Source organism: Monopterus albus, unplaced genomic scaffold (genome assembly GCF_001952655.1).
Source record: "Monopterus albus unplaced genomic scaffold, M_albus_1.0 scaffold43.1, whole genome shotgun sequence".
Taxonomy (NCBI): Eukaryota; Metazoa; Chordata; class Actinopteri; order Synbranchiformes; family Synbranchidae; genus Monopterus; species Monopterus albus.
The window spans coordinates 1,609,639-1,623,465 of record NW_018127923.1 but is presented as its reverse complement, the minus strand read 5'-3'; the positions used below and the strand labels follow the sequence as shown (position 1 = coordinate 1,623,465).

The 13,827-nt window shown below is 42.0% G+C and overlaps 1 protein-coding gene across 1 annotated transcript in view; it reads right to left on the bottom strand.

Moving 5' to 3' along the window:
- Window positions 1–13,827, bottom strand: part of LOC109960042 (copine-8-like) — a 172,065-nt gene that overhangs the window by 69,071 nt on the left and 89,167 nt on the right. The window lies entirely within an intron of this gene.

Below are 13,827 nucleotides of genomic sequence, written 5' to 3'. Positions count from 1 at the left end.
TATACATTTCAAAAACTATAAAAAAATATACTGTATGTTTAAGTAGAGTTTGGTTCTGAAGAGGTCAGACTTGGATAAGATGAGTGAAGTCACTGCTGTCTCTTTGCAGCTGCTACCCACCCAAAACCCCAGTACCCCATAGAGACTGTGTCTGCCCCCCAGCCACCTAAATTATATAAATCAAAAATCAACTCGAGCAGTTATTCATAAGAACCTAAATAAATTAAGACTACTCCTCTTAAAGAACAAAATAAGATAGCAATCAAATGTGGAGTACCTCAGACCTCTCTCGTCTAAATCTCTGTTAGTGAATGATTTGATAAGTGAACATCACATTGATTTATTGTGTCTTACTGAAACGCGGTTATAGCAGGAAGAACATGTCAGTCTAGATGAATCCACTCCACCTGGTCACAGTAACTGTCACATCCATCGAAACACAGGCCGAGGTGGAGGTGTGGCAGCGATCTTTGACTCAAGCCTATTAATCAACCCTAGACTTAAACATAGTTCTAACTCATTTGAAAGCCTCACTCTGAGTCTCTCACACCCAAACTGGAAAACTCAAAAGCCAGTTCTATTTGTTATTGTTTACCATCCACCTGCTCCTTATTCAGAGTTTTTCAGTGAATTCTCAGACTTTCTGTCTGATTTAATGCTTAGTACAGATAAAATAATCATAGTAGGCGACTTTAATATTCATGTAGATGCTGACAATGACAGCTTCAACAATGCATTCAATTCATTATTAGACTCAATTGGCTTTTCTCAAACTGTAAATAAACCCACTCACTGTTTTAATCACACCCTTGATCTTGTTCTGACATATGGCATCGAAACTCAACACTTAATAGTTTTTCCGCAAAACCCTCTTCTGTCTGACCATTTTCTAATAACTTTTGAATTTACATTAATGGATTATACTCTATGTGGGAAACAATTCCACTACAGGAAACAATTCCACTACAGTAGATGTTTATTTGACAATGCTGTTACCAAATCTAATTAAATAATTCCATCATTATTTACTTCAGTGCCATGTGCCAACACAATGGACAGCGGCCACCTTAACTTTACTCCCACACAAGTCAATAATCTTGTTGATAGTATTGCAGCCTCCCTGTGTAATACACTTGATACCGTTGCCCCTCTGAAAAGGAAGGCAGTGAAACAGAGGAGGCTAGCCCCATGGTACAGCTCGCACCTCCGCTCCCTAAAGCAGGAATCACAAAAACTGGAAAGGAGGTGGCGCTCCACTAAGTCAGAAGAGTTTTTCATAGCCTGGAAAGATAGTTTACTAACATACTGTATAAAAAAGCCCTTTGTAGTACCAGAACCGCATTTTATTCATCACTGATTGAGGAAAATAAGAACAACCCCAGGTTTCTTTTCAGCACTGTAGCCAGGCTGACAAAAAGCTACAGTGCTGTTGAGCTTAACATTCCCTTAGATCTCAGCAGCAATGACTTCATGAGCTTCGTTACAAATAAAATCACAACTATTAGAGAAAAATTTAGTCAGACCATTCCCACAGCTCTCATGGATGTGCCATCTACTACAATGGCTTTAGAAACAGTAAAGACCTTTAAGACCTCATTTATACTTGGGCTACTTCTCTCCCATAGATCTCTCTGAGTTTACCTCAACAATTGCTTCATCTAAACCATCAACATATCTCTTAGACTCCATCCCAACCTAGCTAATTATAGACCAATATCCAATCCCACGTTTATTTCTCAAATCCTTGAAAAATATGTCGCAAAGCAGTTTTGTGACCATTTGCACAAGAATGATTTGTTTGAAGATTTTCAGTCAGGAAAAAACTGTACTGGTGAAAGTCACCAGCGATCTCCTCCTAGTCTCAAACATGACTTGTCTCCATACTTGTCCTCTTAGATCTCACTGGTGCTTTTGACACCAGTGATCACAGCATCTTGCTGCAGAGACTTTGGAGTCATCTTTGATCAGGATATGTCCTTTAAATCACACATAAACAAAGTTATGCTGCTATAGGCCTAGACTGCTGGGGGGCCCCATGATGCTCTGAGTTCATCTCCTCCCCTCCCCTCTCCTCTATTCTCCTCTCTCTCCATGCTTCTATATGCCACCATTACACATCACTAACTTTGTGTCTCCTCTCTCCAGTAGTGTGTCATCTCTCTCTCTCTCTCCCTGTGCCTTTCTGCAGGTAGCCCTGGCTTTGGAGCTCTATGTTTCTGATGAGCAGTCACCAGCCACATCAACCTGCCCAGTGTTTGTTCGCTTGTTGTGTCTTGTTGCTTTTCTTCTCTTTTCTCTCCTCTATCCACTCACCCCAACCGGTTGAGGCAGAAGGCCGCCCACCAAGAGCCGGGATCTGTCGGAGGTTTCTTCTATTAATGAGAGTTTTTCCTCCCCACTGTTGCCAAGGGCTTGGTCAAGGGAGATTTGTTGGGTTTTCCTCTATAATAATAGTGATAATAGTAAGGTCATGACCAAAGTGTTCTGAGATTACTTTTGTTGTGATTTGGCGCTATACAAATAAAATTTGAATTTTAACTTGAATTGAATTTAGAGTCACATTTACCATACTCAAGTTGCACAGTATCATCATTGTCTTGACAACTTTAAACTGTTGACATCTTGAGATACTTGTGCCACTGCCTCTGCCTTTAAAAATTCTCCCGTTCTCCAATATTTTTTATTTCTTTTCCTTGTTTTTTATCCTTCACTTCACAATCCACTATTGTCTCCTACATCTATTTAAATCAACACAACATAAAATGTTCATACTGAATGCATACAGTATTTTTCTGGTTGTGGTCAGGTAACTCATTGTACTTGATTATAGGTAGCGAAATATCATGCTATTCTTCAAGTCAAGGTTGACTTCAAAATGAGGCAATATGATGACTTGTTCAACATTTGCCTTAAACCACCATCTTCTTCTAACTATAACCAGGTGATTTAGTATCTTAAACCAAACATGTTGCATGTAAGATGTAAAGAATGGGAAAACATTCCATTAATCTTATGTGGGAGTAAGATGATTACATCTCTTACTATACTCTTCACCATTAGTCCATCACTTTAGTCTAGACATAATTATCTATGAAATATTGGATGGACGAACATGAAATTTTCACTGCTGTGGGTATCGACCTTACATACTGTATTTGTAGCAGCAGGATAGCAGATAACACCACATACAAACAGTATAAACTTGTTTTTAATTAACTGAATCAACTGAATTACAGTTACTATTATTTCTTTGTCTTGAAGTATTGCTTTGAAGCCATTTTTCCATGGGTTTGTTGACTCTGTTGTAGTTGTGTTTTCAATGTGTGGGAAATTGTTCTATTAAAAATTCTTGACCTCTTGATCTCTGACCTGGAATTATCCACTTGTTAACAGTGATGTAACATTTCATTTTACCAGGAAAAAACCCATTATGGTTTGAAACCTCTCTTTCAATGGTGCTCTGGCCATGGCAGCAGAATGTAAAAAATAGACAATGACAAGAACATTGTACACAAAAAGCAAAGTAACAAAATAAAAACAAAGTAATTAAAATCAGACAAAAATAAAAGCTGGAACAGGCAGTAAGTACTCAAACTTAAATGCGGTTAAAAGTATCAACAGGAACAGACAGTAAAGGACAGTTCATCGATACAGTTACAATAGACTAGTGTTCTGACAATTTTATCAGAGTAGGTTAAGTTTCTTTTGCAGGCTGTTCCAGGTGGCTTGGGCAGAATATATAAAGGCCCTTTTCCCCATTTCTGTCCTGATGTTATAGACAGACAACAGATATGAATTATTAGATCTAAGGTTCTCTATGAAATATATTTACAAATGTAGGAAAGGAGTTTACCAAGTATGGCTTTGTAAATGAAATATATACCAATGTCCCATGGAAAAAGATGGCCAGCCAACTCTGGGACACAGTGGTGAGTTAGAGGTCTAACGTTTGTGACAAATCTTAGGGGACTATAATCCAGCTGCATGAGATGTGTAGTTGAAGCATTCATATATAGCAGGTCACCATAATCAAGAACTGGCAAAAAGGTAGATGCAGCCAGTCTTTTCCAATTTTGTGATGAAAAACAGGTCCTGTGTCTATAATAAAAGCCTAATTCCAACTGGAGTTGCCTCACCAGATTTTCAGTTTGATAATAAATAAATATGATATAACTTTTCAGACATTTAAAATCCTGTCTGTCTTGTCTTTTTTCTGCTTTAAATGTGTTTTATCATCCAGCAGGCTTTCAGATGTACATGGGTGGATGACTCAAGTTTTGCTCACAGCAATAGCCTCTATCATTAAACTTTCTGCTCTCCCACCACATTTAAAAAATGCAAACTGGGGGTGAGGATCAAGGAGAAGGGAGAGTGGCCTTGTCGCTACTAGGGTCAGGGAACACTGGCTTACACTCCTCACACAATAACAGGGACAGCTAACAACCTTGAGAAGCTTCCTTTTCTCTGCTGGAGAATCATGAAAGCATGATTATATCCTTTTGAGAGAGTCACTGTATGGAGTTGTAGCAGACCTCGCAGCACTGTCGGAGATGCTCGGCTGTGTGTGTGTGTCTCTCATCTGTGGAGAGTGTCAGTAACATAGCACTGCTGTTTCCCACAGTTAAAGTTACTGTTCATCAAAACTAAATATGTGGTAAAGCTGTGAAAACAGCAGACTTAGCTGCGTGCCCGTGCATTGTGTACTGCCACTTCTGAGCAATAAATTTTATTAATATACTGTATATTCATTTTTTTAGTCCCTGGTAGGCTAGTGGTTAAAGCACAGTGCTCAAAACGCTACAGCCCGGGTTCGAGTCAGGATTGCGTCAGGAAGGGCATCCGGTTGCCAAATGTCAACATGCAAGTCGTCAGTGTGACGATTCGCTGTGGGGACCCCTAAACGGGAAAAGCCGAAAGTGACTTTCACTGTATATTCATTTTTTAGCTCTCACTACACTTGCTAATGCTAACAAGCTAATGTAGTTAGATGTAGCAGGCAAGCATTACCAACTTCTGTTATATTAGTTACCCACTCTCATGGTTACAGCACAGCCAAATTATTGTAATATCCATCACTCCTCACCCTCCCCACCTCAGATCCAGCAGCTGCTCCCCCAACAATCACCACCTTTCCCTCCAGCCCCCCACCTCTAACGATCTGTGAAAAGGATGTGCGTGGCCTCTTTAAAAACAAAGGATCAGAAAGGCACCAGGCCCAGATAGCGTGACCCCTCCTGCCTGAAAGTGTGTGCTGATCAGCTGGCCTCCATCCTCACACTTATCTTCAACAGGTCACTGGACCTGTGTGAAGTCCCTTCCTGCTTCAAATGCTCTACCATCATCCCAGTCTCCAAGAAAACCTCCATCAGTGGACTGAACGACTACAGACCTGTCACCCTGACATTTGTAGTTGTGAAGTTGTTTAAGAGATTGGTGTTGGCCCACCTGAAGGACATCGTAGACCCCCTGCAGTTCACCTACCGGGCAACCAAGTCAGTGGACGATGCGGTGAACATGGCACTGCATTACATCCTGCAACACCTTGACTCCCCAGGGACCTATGCATGGGCCCTCTTTGTGGACTTCAGCTTGGCATTCAACACCATCATCCCGGACATCCTCCACTCCAAACTGACCCAGCTCACTGTGCCTGCCCCCACCTGTCAGTGGATTACTACCTTTCTGACAGACGGGGAGGCTGGGGAAAACCACATTCAGCACCCAGACAATAAGGACAGGTGCCCCTCAGGGATGTGTGCTCTCCCCTCTGTTGTTTTCACTATACACCAATGACTGCATCTCAAAGGACCCTTCTGTTAAGCTCCTTAAGTTTGCTGATGATACAATGGTCATTGGTCTCATCCAAGACGGTGACGAGTCAGCCTACAGATGGAAGGATGAGCAGCTGGTCCTGTCACCATACTTGGCAGCACTGTATCAGCAGTAAAGTCCTACAAGTTCCTGGGCTCCACCATCTCCCAGGACCTGAAGTGGACATCCAACATCAGGACCATCATCAAGAAGGCACAGCAGAGGATGTACTTCCTGTGTCAGCTCCGGAAGTTTGACCTGCCCCAGGAGCTGCTGATTCAGTTCTACAGAGGAATCATCGAGTCTGTTCTCTGCACCACCCTCACTGTCTGGTTTGGCTGCTCAGCAACCAAACAGGACAGGAAGACTCCAGCAGACAGGATGGCAGAAAAGGTCATTGGTGCAAGCCTGCCCTCCATGGAGGATCTGTACACCTCACAAGCCAAAAGGAGGGTGGAGAGGATCACTGCAGACACCCAGGACACAATCAGTTCGAACTCCTCCCCTCTGGACAGTGTTACAGGTCAGTGTGCACCAAGACAACCAGGCACAGGCACAGTTTCTTCTCCTGGGCTGTCACTCTGATGAACACTTAACCCATGACAGTATGACTGGACAATAACACTCAGTGCAATGCCTGTAAATATACAGTACATTGTACAGAATATACAGATCCATACAGGTGTCTATTTTTAAGTACTTTATTTTTATTCCTATTTATCTCGCTTCACAATGAGCATTTTTTTGTCTGTCTGCATTGTTTACTGCCTGTTTGCACTGTTTGTCACTTATTAATATTGCTTATGTTGTTATACTACACAGCCTTATGTTGATTTACTGTTTACTTGTCCCTTGCATGGGGATATGTACATGCACATTGAGAGCCGATGTACCAGAGTCAAATTCCTCGTGTCCGACACACCTGGCCAATAAAGCAGATTCTGATTCTGACTTTACCAACTTACTGACTAACCTCACAGCACAACTAAATAATTTTAGGCAGTGGCAATGAGCACAAATATGAAGTTACACCCCAGAGTAATGTCAACACAACAGCACGATCGATTAGCTATCAAAATACACTGAACGCAATTATAAACGCAACACTTTTGTGTTTGCCCCCATTTTTCATGAGCTGAACTCAAAGATCTGCGATTTGTTCTATGTACACAAAAGGCCTATTTTTCTCAAATATTGTTCACAAATCTGTCTAAATCTGTGTTAGTGAGCACTTCTCCTTTGCCGAGATAATCCATCCACTTCACAGTTGTGGCATAACAAGATGCTGATTAGACAGCATGATTATTGCACAGGTGTGCCTTAGGCTTACCACAATAGAAGGTCACTCTAAAATGTGCAGTTTTATCACACAGCACAATGCCACAGATGTCGCAAGTTTTGAGGTTGTGTACAATTGGCATGCTGACTGCAGGAATGTTCACCAGAGCTGTTGCCGGTTGGATGTACTGCCAAATTCTCTAAAACGCCTTTGGAGAAATGAACATTCAATTCATGGCAATTCCGCCAACATTAATGATAACATATGTTACATTACTATCACGAGAGGCAGGTAACTGGGGGACCCAATATGCAGACGAACATATAGTGGAACACAAAAAGGAGTTTATTAATAATGAAGGAACAGGTTACTGGGTGGAGGAGAGAGGGGAACAGAGGCATAGTGATAATTGGACAGGACTGAGGATAAGCAGGTTCTGGACGGGACAGGCAGGCTCTGTTGGGCTGACAGGAGGCGAGGCAGTCAGGCAGCATGAGGCTAAAGACGAGGTAGGTAGACAATGTGAACTGACAGGAGGTGAAGCAGACATGCAGCGCGAAACTGGGGATGAAGGCAGGCACCGTGAAGAACCAGGAAGTACAGAGTTTGAGAGTGCAGGGCCGGGGAGTGGAGGACGTGAAAAGTTTAGAGTCGAAGCTGGAGCGGGGGAGCAGAGAACACAAAGCCGAGGATCAAAGGGCTGGAGAGTGCAGAGTCGGGAATAGAGAACTAGAGCGGGGGTGTGGAGAACACAGAACCAGGGATCGGAGACCTGGAGAGTTTGGTAGCATGTCGGGAAAACGGGTTGGAGAGCAGGCGAGAGTAGACATGAGTGATGAACCAGCAGGGAATAAATGGGAAGAGGGCATATATATGGGGCTAGAGACTGGAGATAAGACACAGGTGGATACAATGAATACTGATTGAGCTGGCAGGGGTGACATGGCAGGGGAGATAAGGAATCCAGGAAAAAAACAATGAATAAACAGGAAGCCAAGTCCCAAACCGCGACAATTACCAAACTTTACTGACCTTTGTTGTCATGGAAGTGGTTATAAGCATGATGGTAGCTAGCAGCACATTACTGGAACTTCATCATCTTGGAAACTGTCATAAATGTTACAATGATGAAACCGTGACAGATTCATTACATTTTGCCACATAGTCAATGACTGAGACAACCAACAAAGTTTAAGACCTTTACTGCACAGAAGTGCAAACTGTCAGAGGTTACTGCTACAGGCAGTCAGCAAAGTGGACCAAAGACCCCTGCTGGTGATGTGTGGTGCCAAGCCATGTCAGGGCAGAGTGAAGGCAGAGCTGAAGGTTGGATCTTGAGAATGACTGGGCCTCTGTTGAATGAGGGATGAACAGTGGAAACTTGGCGGCCTGGCCCCAAGGATTGTGCAGCGTAGACCACCAGAGCAGGGCAGGAGGATGAAGTTGGACCTGGCTTGAGGCATCGGTTAAGGCTACGAGGGACAGAGGATGATCCATCAGTCAGGTTGAGTCTTGGAAAGGTACACAGGGCTGAGTTAAACCCGGTGGAGGTAAAGGTGGAGCTGAGAGGCATTGGGAACATAGATCCAGATGAGTGGAGAAATGCTAGAAGATGCCAGCCACTGAAAGAGCCAAGACAAAGCTGGACCACTCCTGGCAGGTGGAGAGAGGCGCTAGGCAGCTGAGTTGAGGGTTACCCGGCAAGCAGTGTTGAATAACCCTCGGGTGACGTGCCGGACTGGCAGTTTAGCTGGAGCTTGGGGGCAAGCATGAGAAGTGCCGGGCAGGCAGAGTCAGAGACACTGTGATGGCTGAGTAGTGGTGTGAGCCATGAAAACTCAAGCAGGTTAAAGGAATGACTCTGAATAGGCTGGACCAAGTTGAATGGAGGAAGCAGTGACAATTGTGCCAGGTTAGTTGAGAAACCAGTGCTCGGAAGTGACAGAGTGATGTGCCAGGCAGGTGGAGTCAGAGACACTGTAATGAGTGAGCCACAGCGAGTAGAGCAGGCTGAATGTGATGAGTAACTGGAACGAGTAGTGTTGAGAGAGCAGTAGAGATTTGTGCTGGCTGAGAGAATGGCTCATTGTGGACAGAGCAATGTAGGAAGCAGGGAGGAGTTGTGCCAGGCTGGTAGAGTGAGCAGCACAAAGTCGCTGGGTCAAGTTGTGAAGAGCTGAGTGACTTGGCTGAGTAAATGTCTCTGGAGAGCTGAGTGGAGATGCGCCGGCAGACAGGTAGAATCTCGCCAGGCTGGGCTGAATGGAGAAGCTACTGGCAGTAGTGAGTATGGAGCTGAAGGAGCAGAGCTGAAAACTCAAGCCTGGCAGTGTAGCGTGAAGGAGGTTCCATGAGCAGAGGCGTCAGGCAAGGCCAAGAGGAGATAGCTAGACTGTCAAGTGCTGAACTAACTACTAACAGAACTCGAAGCAATAGCGAACAGGGAGCTGGGATTACCGAGTGGGAAAGCAAGCAAGCAAGCAAAATGTATTTATATAGCACCGTTCCAAACCTACATTACAAAGCGCTTTACAGTAAAACATAAAAAAATAAAACCAGATAAATCACATCTACACAACAAAATAACAGCAAAAATGCATAATCAAAAACAAACGCATCAATCAGTGGTGTTGTTAAAGGCCTGTGAATACAAGTGTGTTTTAAGGAGTGATCTAAAAACAGTCAGGTTCTGAGCAGATCTAATATCCTGTGGCAGACCATTCAACAGTATAGGACCCCAAACCAAAAAAAAGCTCAGTCTCCCCAATGTTTCAATCTGGACTTTGGTGCTTCCAGGAACAGCTGGTTAGAAGACCTAAGTGTCCTCTCTGGAGCATAACAATGTACAAGCACAGAGATATACGATGGTGCTAGACCATGTACAGCCTTATAGACAAACATCAACAATTTAAAATCAATCTTAAAATGAACAGGAAGCCTATGGAGTGAGGCAAGAATTGGAGTTATATGCTCATGATCCCGGGTATTAGTCAGAAGACGAGCAGCTGCATTTTGGACGAACTAGATTCAAAACAATGAAGCTTGAGAAATGCAAGTATACAGTGTGTTACAATAATCTAGTCTAGAGCCAATAAAGGCATGAATTGCCTTTTCAAAATCACTAAAAGAAAGAAAGTGTTTAACCTTAGCCAGTAGTCTCAACTGAAAAAAAGCTGGCCCTGACCACATATTTGGTCTGTTAATCCATCTTAAGAGCACTATCAAATAAACCCCAAGATTCTTCACGAGGCCTCAGATAAGACGCCAAAGAGCTAGGAATATTAGAATTAGCAAAACCAGAGTTATCAATTAAAACACATTCTGTCTTGCTTTCATTAATATGTAAAAAATTATATGATAACCATGCTTTAATGTCCCTCAGGCAGTCCATCCAGGTCTGTAATGATTGCTCCTCTTGACATTCAATGGCAAATAAATTTGAATATCATCTGCATAACAGTGAAAAGACAACAGATTTTTCATGAAAATTGATCCTAGGGGAAGTAAATGCAAAGAAAAGAGGACTGGGCCAATGGAGGGATCCCTGAGGAACACCACAGTTCAGAGGAACAACAGAAGAAAAGAAATCATCAATGTATACAGAAAAACTCCTATCAGTCAAATATGATCCAGAGTAACACCATGAAGTCCTACAGACTGCGACAGATGGGACAACAAAATATGATGGTCCACTGTATCAAAAGCAGTCTAAAGATCTAAAAGAATCAAAATAGCTGTATTTCCTTCATCCACAGTTAACAAAAGATCATTAAATACCCGCAACAGCACTGATTCGGTACTATGATGTGTCTTAAAACCAGCGTTTTGTCTTGACCTTATCACGCTAATTATGCGGTTAGCAATATGTCCTTTTGTCTTCCACGCTGACAGTCCCTGTGCTGTCGATTACATTGTGTACGTTGGTTCTTTTTTTTGTTCACCTGTTCGTTCTCATCCTCTGCTATTCTAGTTCCTGCCGTTAGTGTGTATGTGTACCTGGTCGTCCTGGTCTCCATAGTCATCACTGCCCTTCCCTTGTTGTATGTATTATGGACCCTGTTATGTTGTCACTTTGTTGTTTTTTATTCCATTAAACCTCCTTTTTTTGTACTAGCACCTGGGTCAGCCATCTTGAGTCCAACCCCAGTTCTCCCTCACTCTCCTGGTGAGGGGGACTAAACCATAACAACCATGGAGACCAGGGGTTCTGTAGAGCAGGCACGAGGCAGGACTGGAAACAGGTACAGAACAGGTAGCAAAACCAGAGACGAAATCTTTCAGGAGAAAGATTGGCCGGCTAGATGTTGAAAAGACAACTAACTGGCTGGCAAGGATGACACAGCTGAGCCCAGGCTATATACTAGCCAGTCAGATGGAACAATTGGCTTCAGCTGTGCCACTACCTGCCAGCCATTCCTAGTAGCTCGACCAAAGCTCCGCAGAGAGGGAGAGAGACAGAGGCAGGCATGTGACCTCACAGCACCTCTTTGTACATTAGCCCCCCACACACATACTGACTGTTCATTGTCTTGAAACATTTAAAATGTCATTAACAGCTAATGACTCTCTGTAATGAAGATAATTAAATGTGTCCTGACATTAGTGTCCTTTCTCCTCAAGTTCTAAAGGGCACATCAAAGTAGGTCTAACACTGAGTTGTACACATTTAACATACTAAATATAAGTTTCATGAATGCCCATAGTGCCCAGAGATTCAATCACTGAACATTGCTGTCTTTTGAATGATGATTTGTAGAGCTAGAACCCAGTGAGACAATAATGTTGCTCAAAACAGCTACGTTTTCTCTCTGTGACCTTGCCATGTACTGAGTGTACATTACACTTCTTACAAAACAGATGCAATTTTTTCAAATCATCCTTTCATTAAGACCAGGTATAATAACCACAGCATGTAAAATAAGTGAATCATATTTTGTTACAGAAACCCATAAATGTTTGACAAAAACTTTAGTTTAGTGTTGTTTTGTGATTAATGATAAAATTTACAAACTTTCTACAGTACAGTGCATGTGCCATCTTCAGTGACATATCAAGGAATTCAGTCTGGCCCATCTAATCGTAATGATGATCAAGATGAAGCTAGTTTTGTGGATGGTAGTCCAAGTAATGGAAACAATTGTAACTTACTAGCACAACTAGACCTACATGTATAATTTACATGTGCAATAGTCAGTAAAAATGTATCCAGCTTACTGCATGTATGTGAACTGTAAATGCTGTCAGTTATTTTTAATGGCACATGCCAATATTCATAAAGCTCCTAAAGACAAATTAAGGACACATTTCAGGATGCTTTGTTACTATGCCTAGAGCCTAGATTTGTTCTTTGTTGTCTGTCTGCTCCCTTGTGTTCTGTTTGGGTAAATTATACCCATTTTCATTTTTTATCTAAAGAAAAAAGATACAAGTAATTCTTTTTTTCAGGCTCAAACTCAATGGCTTTGGCTCATTTTGTGTGAAGAACATATATCAGAACACAATGACCGCACGCTGCACAGGGATGGGAAAATCTGTGGCAAAAAACCACAGATCATGTGATGTATAGGTTTGATCAAAATGATTACTGTGTTCAGCTTGTGCTGTGCACAGTTTGAAATGTCCTGAATGTTTGAAATTACTGAACTTCAAATAAAAAATAGCAGTTGTAAAAAATCTTGCTTCATTTGTAAATTTTTTTTTTCAATTGTCTAACAAAACATTTGCATAATACAGTTGTGTAATGTAATCTAACAAAAGTAAAGGGCAAATGTAAACATCTGTTGATTATTAGAGTTGGTTATTACATTGTTTTAGATTCAAATTCTTTGATTATGTTGAGTTACAAAGCCAAAAGATGATGCGGGTAAATAATACCCGCGAACAGAAGCAGTGTAAACTAAACATGGGCAGGGCACAATAGGTATACTTTCTAATTTCTTACTTATTGTCTGACAAAATCATCTTCTCTCAATGTCCACTTAGTTTTTCTCCAGAATTCAAAACCACATTTCATGATCTTCATCAGCAAATGGAACAAGCTTAGATGCCATCATGTGACCCAAGCAGGCAGATATATAATCACCTGTTATCATGTGACAGACAATTGTGATCTGCTGATTCAGCTTCATTACTTATTAACAATTGAATGAGTTTTATAATTATAATTTATACTTGTTCTATGGTAAATTGAGTGCACTGTACTGCAAATCTGTACCAGTTACTACCTTATAGACCTAAAAATGTTCTTTTTAGTACTTGCCTTGGAAAGGTTTGTGGACAAAATAGATAAAAGCTGCACAATGTCAAATTTTAGGTCCTTTTAAAGTAAAAGGTAAAGTAAAGGTAAAAGTAAAGTGCCCCCAAATAAATGTCTTTGATTATGCCTCCACAGATTGTGGCTCATGAACCGTACTGCACATTTTTCACTGTGTATGAATAAATATATTGGTATAATGCCATTAGAATAGGAAGTCCAAGATAGAATAAGGATAATCACCTTTATTTGGCCAAGTATGTTACACACAAGGAATTTGTTTCCGGTACAGAACCGATGGCAGCCATCTGCGGCGCCAACTCAACTGATGGCCCTAACCATCGGGGGCAATGGGGGTGTTGAGTGTCTTGCCCAAGGACACTTCAACATGTGGACTGCAGGAACTGAGATTCGAACCTTCAGCCTTCTGGTTGGGAGACGACTGCTCTACCCACCGCACCACGGTCACCTCCCCTTTTTTTTT